The sequence below is a fragment of the Helianthus annuus genome, chromosome 17, assembly GCF_002127325.2.
Source record: "Helianthus annuus cultivar XRQ/B chromosome 17, HanXRQr2.0-SUNRISE, whole genome shotgun sequence".
Lineage (NCBI taxonomy): Eukaryota > Viridiplantae > Streptophyta > Magnoliopsida > Asterales > Asteraceae > Helianthus > Helianthus annuus.
Window position 1 is genome coordinate 111,289,804 of NC_035449.2, and position 13,555 is coordinate 111,303,358.

Here is a 13,555-nt window from a genome sequence, read left to right on the forward strand (position 1 = left end):
CGAAATCTATATGAGAGAGATTGTTACACGCCATGGAGTACCTCTCTCAATTATTTCTGATAGAGATGGGAGGTTCGTATCGAGGATATGGCAATCCTTCCAGGAAGCTTTTGGCTCCAAGCTGAATATGAGCACAGCTTTTCACCCGCAGACCGACGGCCAAAGCGAGCGGACGATTCAGACGTTGGTAGACATGCTGAGAGCATGTGTTATGGATTTAGGCGGTAGCTGGGATAAGCATTTACCCCTGGTTGAATTTTCATACAACAACAGCTACCACACCAGTATTGGTGTCGCGCCATTCGAAGCTTTATATGGACGCAAGTGCAGGTCGCCGCTCTGTTGGTCTGACGCAGGTGATAGACAATTGGTAGGTCCCGATGTAGTTCAGGAAACTACAGATAAGATTGCGCAAATCCGAGATCGCATTAGTGCGGCTCGTGACCGTCAAAAGACCTACGCAGATCTGAAAAGGAAACCTCAGGAGTTTGAGGTTGGGGATATGGTCCTGTTGAAGGTATCACCCTGGAAGGGTGTAGCACGCTTTGGGAAGCGTGGGAAGTTGAATCCGAGCTACATTGGTCCTTTCAAGGTTTTGGAAAGAATTGGGACCGTAGCATACAAGTTGGATCTACCTGCCGAACTGAATAATGTTCACGATACATTTCATGTATCCAATTTGAAGAGAAGTCCAACTCAAGTTAACGTTGCCATTCCTACCGACGAAATTCATATAGATGACACGCTCCACTTCGTTGAAGAACCTGTCGAGGTCACGGATTGGAAAGTAAACATGACCCGCCGGAGCAGTGTCAAGCTCGTCAAAGTTCGCTGGAATGCTAGACATGGTCCTGAGTTCACCTGGGAGCGTGAAGACCGGATGAAAGAGAAATACCCCCACTTATTTCCTGAGAACCCTGCTTCTACAAGCAGAATTTGAAATTTCGGGACGAAATTTATTTAACGGGGGGAGAATGTGACAACCCTCACAAAACCAGGTATCCGTACAACTTAATTAACTATTAATTGTTGCCTAATTACTGTGCTTAACTGAGATTTCTGGTAAACTGCTACTTGATTGTTGATACTTGTACATATCTGCATCATACTTTGATTTTTCCGTCACTACATTATTTACTTACTGAACTCTAGTGACAAACATGATGCACAAAAGCACAGTAGCACTTGAACGGATAACCTATTGAACATGCTGATATAGCCAGCATCAGGCAAACACTGCCTCTAAAGGCCTGAATGAGCCAGAAATATTTTACCACACCCATAATGTGTGTAGAGATACAAGGGTTGTATAATTGCGTCTCTAGGAATAAGATATAGAGATTGGATGTGCCTAAAACATACTTTAAGCACAAAACACGGCATTTTTATCAACACACTAGCTTCTAGCTAATTAATAAAGTGCCAAAACATGGGGAAATATTCCTGACGCTTTGCAGAATAAATTGTGTCGCTAAAAATATTATTTACAACGCTTAAAGGATTACTTAAGCACTTTAACGGATTACTATCCAACCGAACAACCGGACTATGCCCGGAACATAAAAATATTGCCAGAAATATTTTTAGTCTTTTCTAAGCCAGTTAGGGTCCCTGATTACCCTAACACCCGCTTTATAACGCATTAAACAACTAACGGGGTTAATCCCTAAAGTTAACCGACCTAACTTAACTAAACTCTAACTGTACGATCAAGACCCAACCGGATACCCCCCCCCTTGGGCCGGTTCCATTCTAATGGAACTAAGGGTACACTTTTTAATATTTTATTTATTAATTGTGGATATCTAGAGGTGCATAGGAAACCGTTGGACGATGGTCTTGATTTTCTCTATAAAAGCACACACACACATACAAGTTCACCACACCATCACCAACACTCTCTCTCTCTTGCTCTCCTCCCTCCTCTCGGCCGTGAACCACCACACCCAACCATCCATTGTCGGTCTTTGATCTAGCCATTCCAAGTGCACACAAGTGTCGGGGATCACGTACGAGGAAGCTTGAAGCAAGCGGAAGCTAAAGGACCACGTTCATTTGCTTTTATCCACGCCGTTTTCGCCAAAGATCTTCTCTAGCCCCGAGCTAGAGGTATAACATTTAAAACTCGTTCTTGATCGTATCTAAAGTGGTTAAAAGGATTTTTAACGGTTAAAAGTCGGTAACCCATCTTTTGAATCTAAAAAGTCTACAAAAACTCGAATATCGTTGGTTAAAAGCATATAACGCGTGTAAAAGTTGTAGTATTTGAATATGTTGATTGTTGAGGCCCGATCTACGTTGTGGTGGCTCTTATCATCGTTTAACCCGACTTTGTTAAGATCCCGAATCTTGACATACACCTGTTTCTTTTGTACAAGGGTTAAAAGGTGAAACTCCACCACACAGGAAACATGAACTTGTGTAAAAGTGTTTTGACATGAAAAATAGTATTTTAAACGAGCCGATCTACGTATGTACAAGTGGTACATTCGTAGAACCAAGTGTCGAGAAAATCATGTTTTATATAAGTTGGATAACATGTTTACAAAGGTGATTTTTTATAAACTACAAGTGTATGAACACTTGTGAAACGAAAGGTCCGACAAAATAACAATTTTTATAAAAATTGTCGGGAAGTTGTAAAGAGTGATTTGTTCCAAAAACGGGGTTTTTGCAAGACTAAACTATTTTATACATAGATCCACTAAATGTAACGAGATCTACACAATAGTTTTAGAAAAACTACAAGTTCATGTAATATTGTGATTTTACATACTAGTCTACAAGTTTGATTTGTTGGAACTTGTGTAATGTGTTGGAAATTGATTGGTTGATTTAAAAGAAGTGTTGAAATGATTTTGTAAAAGAAAATGATACGCTTAAAAGCGTGGCCACCTCCAGTTACAGGGGAAACTCTGGCGAAATTTTCTAAAATCTAACACTTAGAATTATTTACAAGTGTTAGACTACTTTTGACATATTTTCAAATATATTTCGCCATGACTTTATTTACAAATATTCGGAGGTGGGGTTTTCACAAAAAAATAAACGTGATAAATATTTATTAGATAGATATATTTTTCACCACACTGTTTATGATTATTTTGTGAAAATATATAAATATTATTTTTAGAGTAAAAATAATATTTACAAACTTTGTCGAACCCAAAATAATACCAACGCCTATACGACAAACATATAAGTTACAACGGTAATTACTGTTACCACTAAATCGCCAAAACGTAACTTACGCTTTATACGGAAATATTCACGAATGCGTATCTTGTCAACGTATTATTTTGGAAAGTTTTATGTAAAGAGAAAATATATTATTTTTGAGAAAAATAAATATATTTTGGAACGAGAAATAAAATATATTAAGTGAGACTTAATATTATAAACACGCATGTATTAATTCCCCCATCCTTGGGAAGGAGATTAACTACCAAGTATATACACGAAACGGTTGTCTAACCGTTTCCCGAAAATGTAAACTATAAAGCTAAAGCACGGCCATCCGTCTAATAGAATTAGCACATGTAGGTCGTTGCGCAGCAGTTGGATATTGGATTACTTGGTATTGTGACGCACTCACAGTGAGTTCATGTCCCCCTTTTCTCTTAACTGTTTTCAGTTTTATAAACTGCGGGGGTGAAATACATGTTACTATGATTTTGGATACTTGATACATGGTATGGTTAGCGTAAGGAGGTTTGTTACTCAGATCATGTGAGTGGGTAGGCACAACTTGAGGCCATTAATCCTCGTAGTAGGACCGAGGGACAGGAGCGGTAGATCTATCTGGGTGTAGCGAGCCCAGCCCCAGGTCCAGCATAACGGACCTCGGGGTGACTTAGTGCCCGTCGCATAAATCCGCTAGGTTTGAGTCATCCCTACTTGCACTTCACACATATCAATGGCCTTGCAAACCATTGGTGATCTCTCTTTTCCTTATTTGCTACATACCAGGTTTTTGATAAAGATAAAGGTTTGTTTACACACTTTCGCATGAACTCGCTCAACATTATTGTTGATTTTTCAACTTACATGTATTTCAGGAAATTAACGATCTGGCGCGGTATGGCTTGTTTTCCGCTGCATTAGGCCCGAGGTCATCCAGAGTTCGAGGCTTGTGACTCTTTCCTGGACAAGTCACAGTCCTTGAATCATGTTTATGTTAAGTTGCATTTGTAATGTTTAGACAAGTTATGGTTGTTGGGTGTTAACCCGTTAAGACAATGTTTTACTATTTTATTTTTAATGGATGATCTTGCATATTTTTATTTCATATAGCTTGTTATGATTAAGCTATGGTATTAAGAAGTCACACCAAATTAACCACGCTTCCGCAAAGCCAGGGTGTGACACCCTGTGAGTTCATGTCCCCCTTTTCTTTTAACTGTTTTCAGTTTTATACTTCGGGGGTGGAATACATGTTACAATTGTTACAGATATTTTATACATGGTATGGTTAGCCTAAGGAGGGTTTATGTCTAGATCATGTGAAGGGTGGGCACAACACTTAAAGGCCAGTAATCCTCGTCGTAGGACCAAGGGACATGAGTGATAGATCTATTTGGGTGTAGCGAGCCCACACCCATGAGGCCGGGGCGGCCCATAGAGGTGACTATGTCTTCCAGCCGGAAGCCCGGTACAAATTTGCTAGGTTTGAGTACTTCCTGCACCTTTTTCACACATACCATTGGCTTTGCAACCCATTGTGATCTCTTTTTCCTTATTGCTACGTACCAGGGACATTTATACATACAGACATATTTCAAAGGTTTACACATACCCGCTCAACTTTTGTTGATTTTTCAAACTACATGTATTTCAAGGAATTGATCGGATCTGGCAAGTGATGCATGTTAAGCAGCGTACTAAATAAAGATGTCATCCAGGGTTGTAGGGTTTGGGAGGTGTAACCCTTTCCAGGACGGGTCACATGTCTCCAAACCTCGTTTTATTTAAAGTCTTTTGTTGAGTCCTTGTGAACTTATTTTAAACAAGTCATGGATGTAACTTATTTTGGGGTTGATGTTTCAAGACAAGCATTTTATGGTATTTTCTAAATAATATTAATGGATGAACATCTCGTATTTTTATCATATAGCATTGTTTTGATTGTTGCTATGGTATTAAGAAGTCACACCAAATAAACCACGCTTTCGCAAAAGCCAGGGTGTGACACACTTTTCCTCAAAACACACAAAGGTCATACTTTGTTGGTCCAGATATATGTTGATGACATTATATTTGGATCAACAAATGAAAAATATTGTAAAAAGTTTCAAAAGTTGATGACCAGCCACTTTGAAGATCAACAAATGAAAAATATTGTAAAAAGTTTCAAAAGTTGATGACCAGCCACTTTGAAATGAGTATAATGGGTGAGTTAACCTTTTTCTTAGGGTTACAAGTTAAACAAAGAATTGATGGAATATTTTTTAGTCAATCAAAATATGTGAAAACAATTCTACAAAAATACTCACTTGAAAACTGCTCTGTTTCTAAAACTCCCATGGCAACAGGGAACAAATTAGATTCTGATAAAGATGGAATTAGTGTAGATATTAAAACCTACAGGGGAATGATAGGATCATTGCTATATTTGACTACAAGCAGACCAGATATCATGTTTGCAACATGTTTTCTGGCCAGATATCAATGTGATCCTAAAGAATCCCACTTAAAAGCTGTAAAAAGGGTTTTTAAATATCTAAAAGGCACATCAGAACTTGGTCTCTGGTATCCAAAGGATACAAACCTTGAATTAATTGCATACACAGATGCAGATTATGTAGGGTGCAAGATTGACAGAAAAAGCACATCTGGTGAATGTCAAATCTTGGGAGAAAAATTGGTATGTTGGGCAAGTAAGAAGCAAAACTATGTTGCCACATCAACAGCAGAATCAGAATATGTAGCAGCAGCAAGTTGCTGTTCACAAGTGCTGTGGATGCAAACTCAACTAAGGGACTATGGAGTAAATCTGACAAAAATACCAATTATATGTGATTCAAAGAGTGCCATTGCAATAACAGAAAATCCAGTTCATCACTCAAGAACCAAACACATAGATGTCAGATATCACTTCATAAAAGATCATGTGGAGAAAGGTAACATAGAAATGTATTTTGTTACAACTGAAAACCAAATTGCTGATATCTTTACAAAGCCTCTTGATGAAAAGAGACACAATTGTTTGATCAGCAAACTGGGCATGGTTAATTTAAAAGAGGAAAATTTTTCAGAAAACAAAGTGACACAAATTGAAAACCAAATTGATGATCATCAAAAGTCTGATAATCAAAGATTAACTAAACAGAGAAGTTATAAAGAAATCCATCAATCCGATGGAACATCAGAAGGTCTGATAAATCATCAATGAATGTGATGATTTATCAAAAATCTAAAGAGGTATCAGAAATTCTGATGAATTCATCAGAAATTCTAATACAACATCAGAAACTTTGTTTAAACAGTAGGATTATCATTAATTATCAAGGATTCCTATCCTTATACATATCCCATTTGTATAAATTCATAATTGTGCATAGTTTATTTTTGTTTTTTTTTGTGTATTTTATTAAATAAAAAAACAAAAAGGGGGAAAGTAACATGCATCTCAAGATAAAATTCAGTAAATTCAACCGTCACAAGAAAATTTTTCAAGAAAATTGAATTTATTCTTACAATACCAATGCATGCAACGTCATTTTTACATAAGGAGTTTAAGAGACACGTAGGCACTAAAATGATTAGGAGCTATGAAAGTTGCCGCCTAGTTATTTAATGCTTACTCACACATGAGGCTTAGTAGACTGTCACATCCACTGCAACAGATATCGTCTTAATTGAAGAGATGAAAATAAAAACCTTTTGCCATTAATATCATTTATGAGGAACTATCACTTTCAATCTATAAATATTAATAACCTGAAAAGGACTTTCTTCACAACAAAATCATCTCTTCAAAAGCCTTCCATTAGAAACTTATTATTCCAAATGGGTCGCCCAAAATCAATGAAAGTTACACAATTCCCTCTCCCTCTTAACAGACATCATAATCTTAGGCTAAAATCTAACTTGGAAGGACCTGCATGGGAGCACTGCAGGTATGTGTATAATATGATCATGCGAAGTCCCTTGGGCTTTGCTATATCAACACATGTCACTATATATCCACTACTTCTACAAGAATTTTGGTGGAATGCTCAAATCGTTTTAAGTGGCACTTCCATGTGGATTGACAACAAAGTTATGGGGGTAAAAATTACCCTAAAGGAGGAAACACTCAAAGATGTCCTCCGGTTGGGTGATGATCAGGAAAACACCTTCCTGGATAAGGCAGATGTGCTACAAACCTTGACAGAAATGGGTTTTCATTCTAACAACATGTCAAGGCAGGTTAGCAAATCTGGTTTTATACCACCTTTCTAGTATTTGGTGACACAGCTAAGTGTCTGCTTTTCTAAAAAGATTGGGCACTTCAATGAACTGTCCTATAGGATGATGGAAGTGATTCATGCTGTTGTACAGGAAAAACCTTACAACTACACTAAGTTTCTCATGAGAGACTTAGAAGCAAACATTCATGACCGTCAACCTTTTCTGATCTACCCTCGATTCGTAACCAAGGTGATTACCAGTCAGCTAGACTTTGGAGGAGTAAGGAGCTGGTATCCAAGGAAAGAGCTGGCACTTCAAGAAAACATAAGAGATCCCACCCTAGTTCCATCAACGAATCATACTGGACGTTTAACTAGTCTCTGGTTATATGTGAAGTACATGTACAACGTGCTGGATGAGGAGGAGGAGTATTTGGTGTTTGCTTGTTTTGTTATGTTTGTGTGTTTGTTTTGTTTATTTTTGTCTGTTATATATTAAGTTTGCCTTATTTTTTTTGCTCAACTTAAAAAAAAAAATTCTTTAGTCAATTGATCTAGGGGGAACATAGATAATATGTCAGATAAAAACAAGAAAAATCTGGTAAAAATCAAATAAAATCTGATAGGATTTAGTGAAACTCAGAAAATCTGATGATTAATCAGAAAATCTGGTAATTTCTCAGAAAAACCCATTAACCCATCAGAATCTGTTGATACACCAGAAAATTCTCAAGATAAACCGAAAATCTGATAAAATATCAGATAATCAATTTTTTATCAGAAAAATGTCTTGACAACCAGGAAGTTTGACAAATCAATCAGAAAATACTGTCTTTAACCAGATCCAAAGAAGCTTATGATCATCTAAATTTTTCAAAGAAGTTTCTTTCAAAATATTTTTTTTTCTGAGGACTGGAACAAGCTATATGACAAATACTTCCTGAAAATCAGAACAAAGATGTGGAGTTCAAAACTGCAATGTAAGTAAAAAATCTTCGAACTCTACTTATTCCCTCTCATCTCAAAAAAATGTTGATTCAATTTCTGTAAATGAATCAAACGCATTCCGATGATATATAAAGGAAATTCAACTCTCAAAAGCATTACTCAAAGATTTTGTGATATATATCATCAAGAGGAAAACTTGGGAAGATACATAATCAAAGGAAAAGGTTTTTATTGGACCTTTTTGAAACAAAAGGGGTCCTACATGAAGAAAAGGTGCAAGTTGGACATTAGTGTTTATCTGCTAAATCCTTGGTATCTCTAAATCTCATCAAAAGATTTACATTAAATTAGAGATAAACCAAAGGTTTTTCAAAAACGGTTGTTTCCTAAACGGATTAAAACATCATTAAGGTGTCATTAACCACCTTGAATACAAACAACCCACGAAAAACATTCAAAAATCTCTGTTCCTATCCACTATAAATACATCATTCGAAAGCAGAGACTTCCATCTTCAATCTTCAAAACTCAAACCCTAAAATCCTTTTCCGAAACAAAAACCCAAATTATCAATGGCTGCTACCAACATCAACACACCTCCAATTGAACACTCTGTTACTTTAATCACCAAAGCCGAATATCTTCCATTAAAGAGCAACAATGAAGCAATGAATCATAACATTGAAGAGTATGACATGAATTGTCAAATTCTCATTGAATTTCCGATCAGATGCCCGATAGCTCAAGCTCTCACAAAGACCAGAGATGTACCAGAAAGACTCCTACAACAAGTTGTGAAAACTCTCAAAGTCTCAAGCCAAATGGAGCTAACAGCACGTGTGTGGGAAAATATCTTCATTACAATCTCATCGGAGAAAATAAGGCGATGCTTAGAACTACCCTTAAACCAAGGCTATGAAGAAGCACCAGAGAAAGAAGATATGTTCGCACAATCATGATGTTGTAATGGGCTGCAAGACAAAAGTTTCAAAGATCAATGAATTCAGGAGAAACAAGCTACCTGCCTTCTGGCAAGTATTAATGGAGATCCTGAACAAGTGTTTATCATCAAAGATTGGAGGTACAGACCAGATAAATATGAATGTTCTGACAATCATGTTCAGCCTCATAAATGGGTTGAACATTGATTTTGGAACAGAAATATTTAATATGATCAGAAGATCAATTCTGACTAAAACTGGAAGGATAGATTCACATCTACCCTTTCCCAGATTTCTGTCAATCATAATTTCTGATGCATTTTCTGAAAGGAACCTACAAATTCCAAAATCAAAAATTATGTGGAAAACATAAATTATGAGACCTTGGAGTGCTGCAGGGTCCTGGAAGTCAGAATTTGATGTACCTGTTCTGTCAGAAAGAATGATGTATCTGATACTAGAAGATTCACCATACAGAGCAGAATACCTGAAGATGTTAAGCAAAAAGGAAGAAAACAAAGAAGGTTTTGAAAATGTGTCCCCCATGGAGCATGATGCACAAGAGTCAAGCACACCAAGAATGGAGCAGCAGGGGAATCTGATCCTCATCCAGTTGATGAAGATGTGAATATGAGTCCTGTGACAGAAGAACATCATGCTGAAGTCTCACATATGGGAGAAACGGGTGCACAACACTCTAAATTCAATAAATTTCATAATTCTAAGAGTGATTCTGATGAATCAATTCAAGGAAAGTATGAAATCTTACACTGGGGTACTGTTTTTACAAAACAAAATGTGAGTCAATCAAAAGACCCATTTTCTGAATCAGATTCCGAGGAGGAAAATGTGGTGGCAACAGGTGGAGATCAGTCTACTGATCAAGGAAACCTGGATGAGAAAACTAAGAGTTTCTCAACAACTCATGGAGAACCTGAAAAGGTTCAAGGATATGAGGAAAACCAGGCTTGAATATGTTTCAGTTTTCTGGTGAGGGAACAGAGAATATGGAATATTTCCATCCTCTTAACCTCAGAACAGCAGAGAATGTGCTTTCTGCTGGTGTTAAAGGTGGAACATCTGTTGTTTCTCCTACTTACCAAGGACATCAATCTATGTCCACTGAACAACTTCACAAGGAACTTGAAGATACAACTGCCACTGAGAAAACAGCTACAGAAGGAAAACTTGATCTAATACTGGAAGAAATCAGAAATCAAAAATCAGAGATCAATGCCTTATCAGAAACAGTCAAAGTTGTGCAGAAGCAGACAGAAGATAACACTGCAGCTCTCAACAAACTAAAAGAGTCATCAGAAAACAGAGAGAGCTCATCAGAATTTAAGAAAGCTCTCAATGAACTATAAGATATCAAGAAACAAATGGCTGGAATTGCAACTGCAGGAGAAAGCTCAAGTTCAGGAAGAATACTTGAAGAAATACAGCTCCTCCGAGCCAACAACATCAGCATGGTTGAGGCCTTTGAGAAACTGTTGGTGGAATTGACTGCACAAAGAAATCAAGAAAGCGAGGAGTTTTGGAAAATGAAGAAACATGAAGAAACAAATACTCAAGCTCTTACTAATGTTCATCTGTTAGTAAAGAGATTACAGTATAATGTTGCCAGTCTAGCAAAGGTTGATCTTCATAAACTGAAAGCTCCAATTCCACAAGAAAGACAAGCAAGAGGAATAGAAATTCCTCAACAACAACCAGAAAACATTCAGCAAGATCAAACCAAACAAACAGAAACACCAACAGATCAAAAACAGAAGTAGCCCATGGGTCCACCTCCAGATAAACAAAAGCTACTCATGGGTCCTCTACCAAACGTCCCAAAGCCAGACACTTCAAGGGTCCAACAGAAAGAACATGTTCCAATTCAGACATTTTCTACAGCCATCACAGGAGAAACAGAGTTAAGCATAAGGATGGATACAAAAGAGAAGAGAAGAATGGAACATGAAGTGACCTCCTCAAAAAGGCCAAGAAAGATAATGAGAGAAGATTCAGAAGGAAACATCAAAGAATCAATGGTGCTGGAAGATGATTTACACACAATCATGTATCCTGAAGAACATCTAAAGCACTACTATTGGAAAGATCCAGAAGACAACCCAAAGAGGCCACTCTCTCTAATGAGTAAGGGCATTGTTGAAGAAAGAAACAATGGTAGCTGGGTAATTTTGCATAAACACTTGACCAATCCAATAGTATCTATTGAAAGAATTGATACTTTGACCACTGGAGGAGGTATATTAGGTAATGAAGTACAAAACAAGTATACCTTGATCAGAAAAGATAAAAATGAACAAAGGGTTACTGATGCAGATCTGGCTGATGATATTCATCCAATGGACATAGTCAAAATGAAGAATATCATTGATAAAGAAAAAGGGAATACAGTTGTGATCAGAAGAGCCATTGACTGTCTCAAAAGTGCAGGAGCAAAGTTGTACAACAGGGCTGCACTGGCAGATTTTGATCTATGTATCAATTTTGAGTATAGCAACAAAGTACAAATACCTCCTCCCAACACCATAATTCCAGCTAAAGTTCCTTCTAAACTAGTGAGAAATGGAGCAATCTTTGACAAACCAGAAATGGGTGTGGTCTTCAAAGATGCTAATGAAAAGAAAGCTCTGTTTAGAATTAGTGAAATATGCAGGTATTCAAATCAAACTCTGAAATAGATAAGAAACTGCATGAATGAGAAACAAGAGCAACTCAAAAAGAAGGGAAAGCACAATGAACAGCTGAGAAAAATAATTGAAGAGTGCATTGAAAACTGGATGGAAGCAAGAGGATGGTACAAAGAAATGTACAAAGAAACTCAAAAGGCAATAGATCACAAGAAAAAGCTGAAACCAGGGGATAAATACAGAAGTGGAGTGAAGATCAATTAATGAATTCATGAGATTAAAACTGCTGTTTTTGAACAATATTTTAAGTTTTTTTCTGTTTTGAACAATGGTTGGTTTGACTATGTTTCATGTTTCAGAACTTAGTTGTTTGATTTTTTTCTGTTCAAAGAATTAGTTGAAGTTTGTTTATATTGATATAGATATAGATAGTTCATTTTCTTACAATACTTAGGGGGGGAAACTGTTAGGAAACTTTATTTGTAAGTATTGAAGAAAATCACAATCAACTGGATCTCTGAAGAGATAACAGTCCTGTAGATCACAACAAGAAAAAGATGAGATAGGACAACTGAAATGCGCAGCATCTACTTCGAAGAATCACAAGTTGATAAAGAGTTGATTTGGATTATCAGAGAAGGTCATTTCTGATGGATCTGATTATATTTCTAATGAAATATCATCAGTTTCTGACGATTCTGATAATCAGACTTTCTGATGATTTGTTTACCAGGATTTCTGATGAAGTGGTTTATTAGCAATTCTGATGAATACCCCACTTGTCTAAAACCAAGTTCTATCCTGCCACCAATGACCGAAGCACCTGACACTATTGGATATCATGATTACAAAGGCAACTTGAACGTTGGATTCAATGAATATGTCAAATTGCTACTTTATGCAGGACTTATTGCATGAATAAACTATTGTTTATTCATGTACCCGGACTTCTATAAATAGAAGGCCCAACCAGCAGAAGACAATTGAGTTTGAAGCTTAGCATTCATATACAACACCCAAACTCCATTGCCCTTCTCACCCACAGAATTCAAGATTCATTTGTATTAGATAATAATCTTACAATCACCTTGTTAAACTATTTTGTTTCAAAGTGATAAAAACTTGATAATTCTATAGGTCTTGTTTCTGAAGGTCTGATTTCCATTTCCGCACATCTTTTTCACATCTACCGAAATCACTTGCCATATTACGTGAAAAGAAGTTGTTTAGGCCATACTGGGTCCAACAGTTGATATATTTCACATGATATACATGATATTTTGGATGCACATTACATGATTTACATTTGACACATGAACATTTTAACATTTGTTATACATTACATGGTTTACATTTTGACATAAACATTTTGGCAAATGGTTTAAACATAAACATTTTACATTGGTAGTTTGTTTGGGTAAGTGATTTAAGTAACGAGGCATGTGTAATATGATACAAGCATGGTGGATACGCTGCTGGTACTTCCTATATACAAGTGCTTGTATGATATTACATATCGTAACGTTATTTATGTCATTTCAACTTAGATATATAACATTTTACACAAATAACATATTTTTCACAAGATATTGTTTAACAAAACAGTTTGTTTTATACAACTCATTTTACTTGG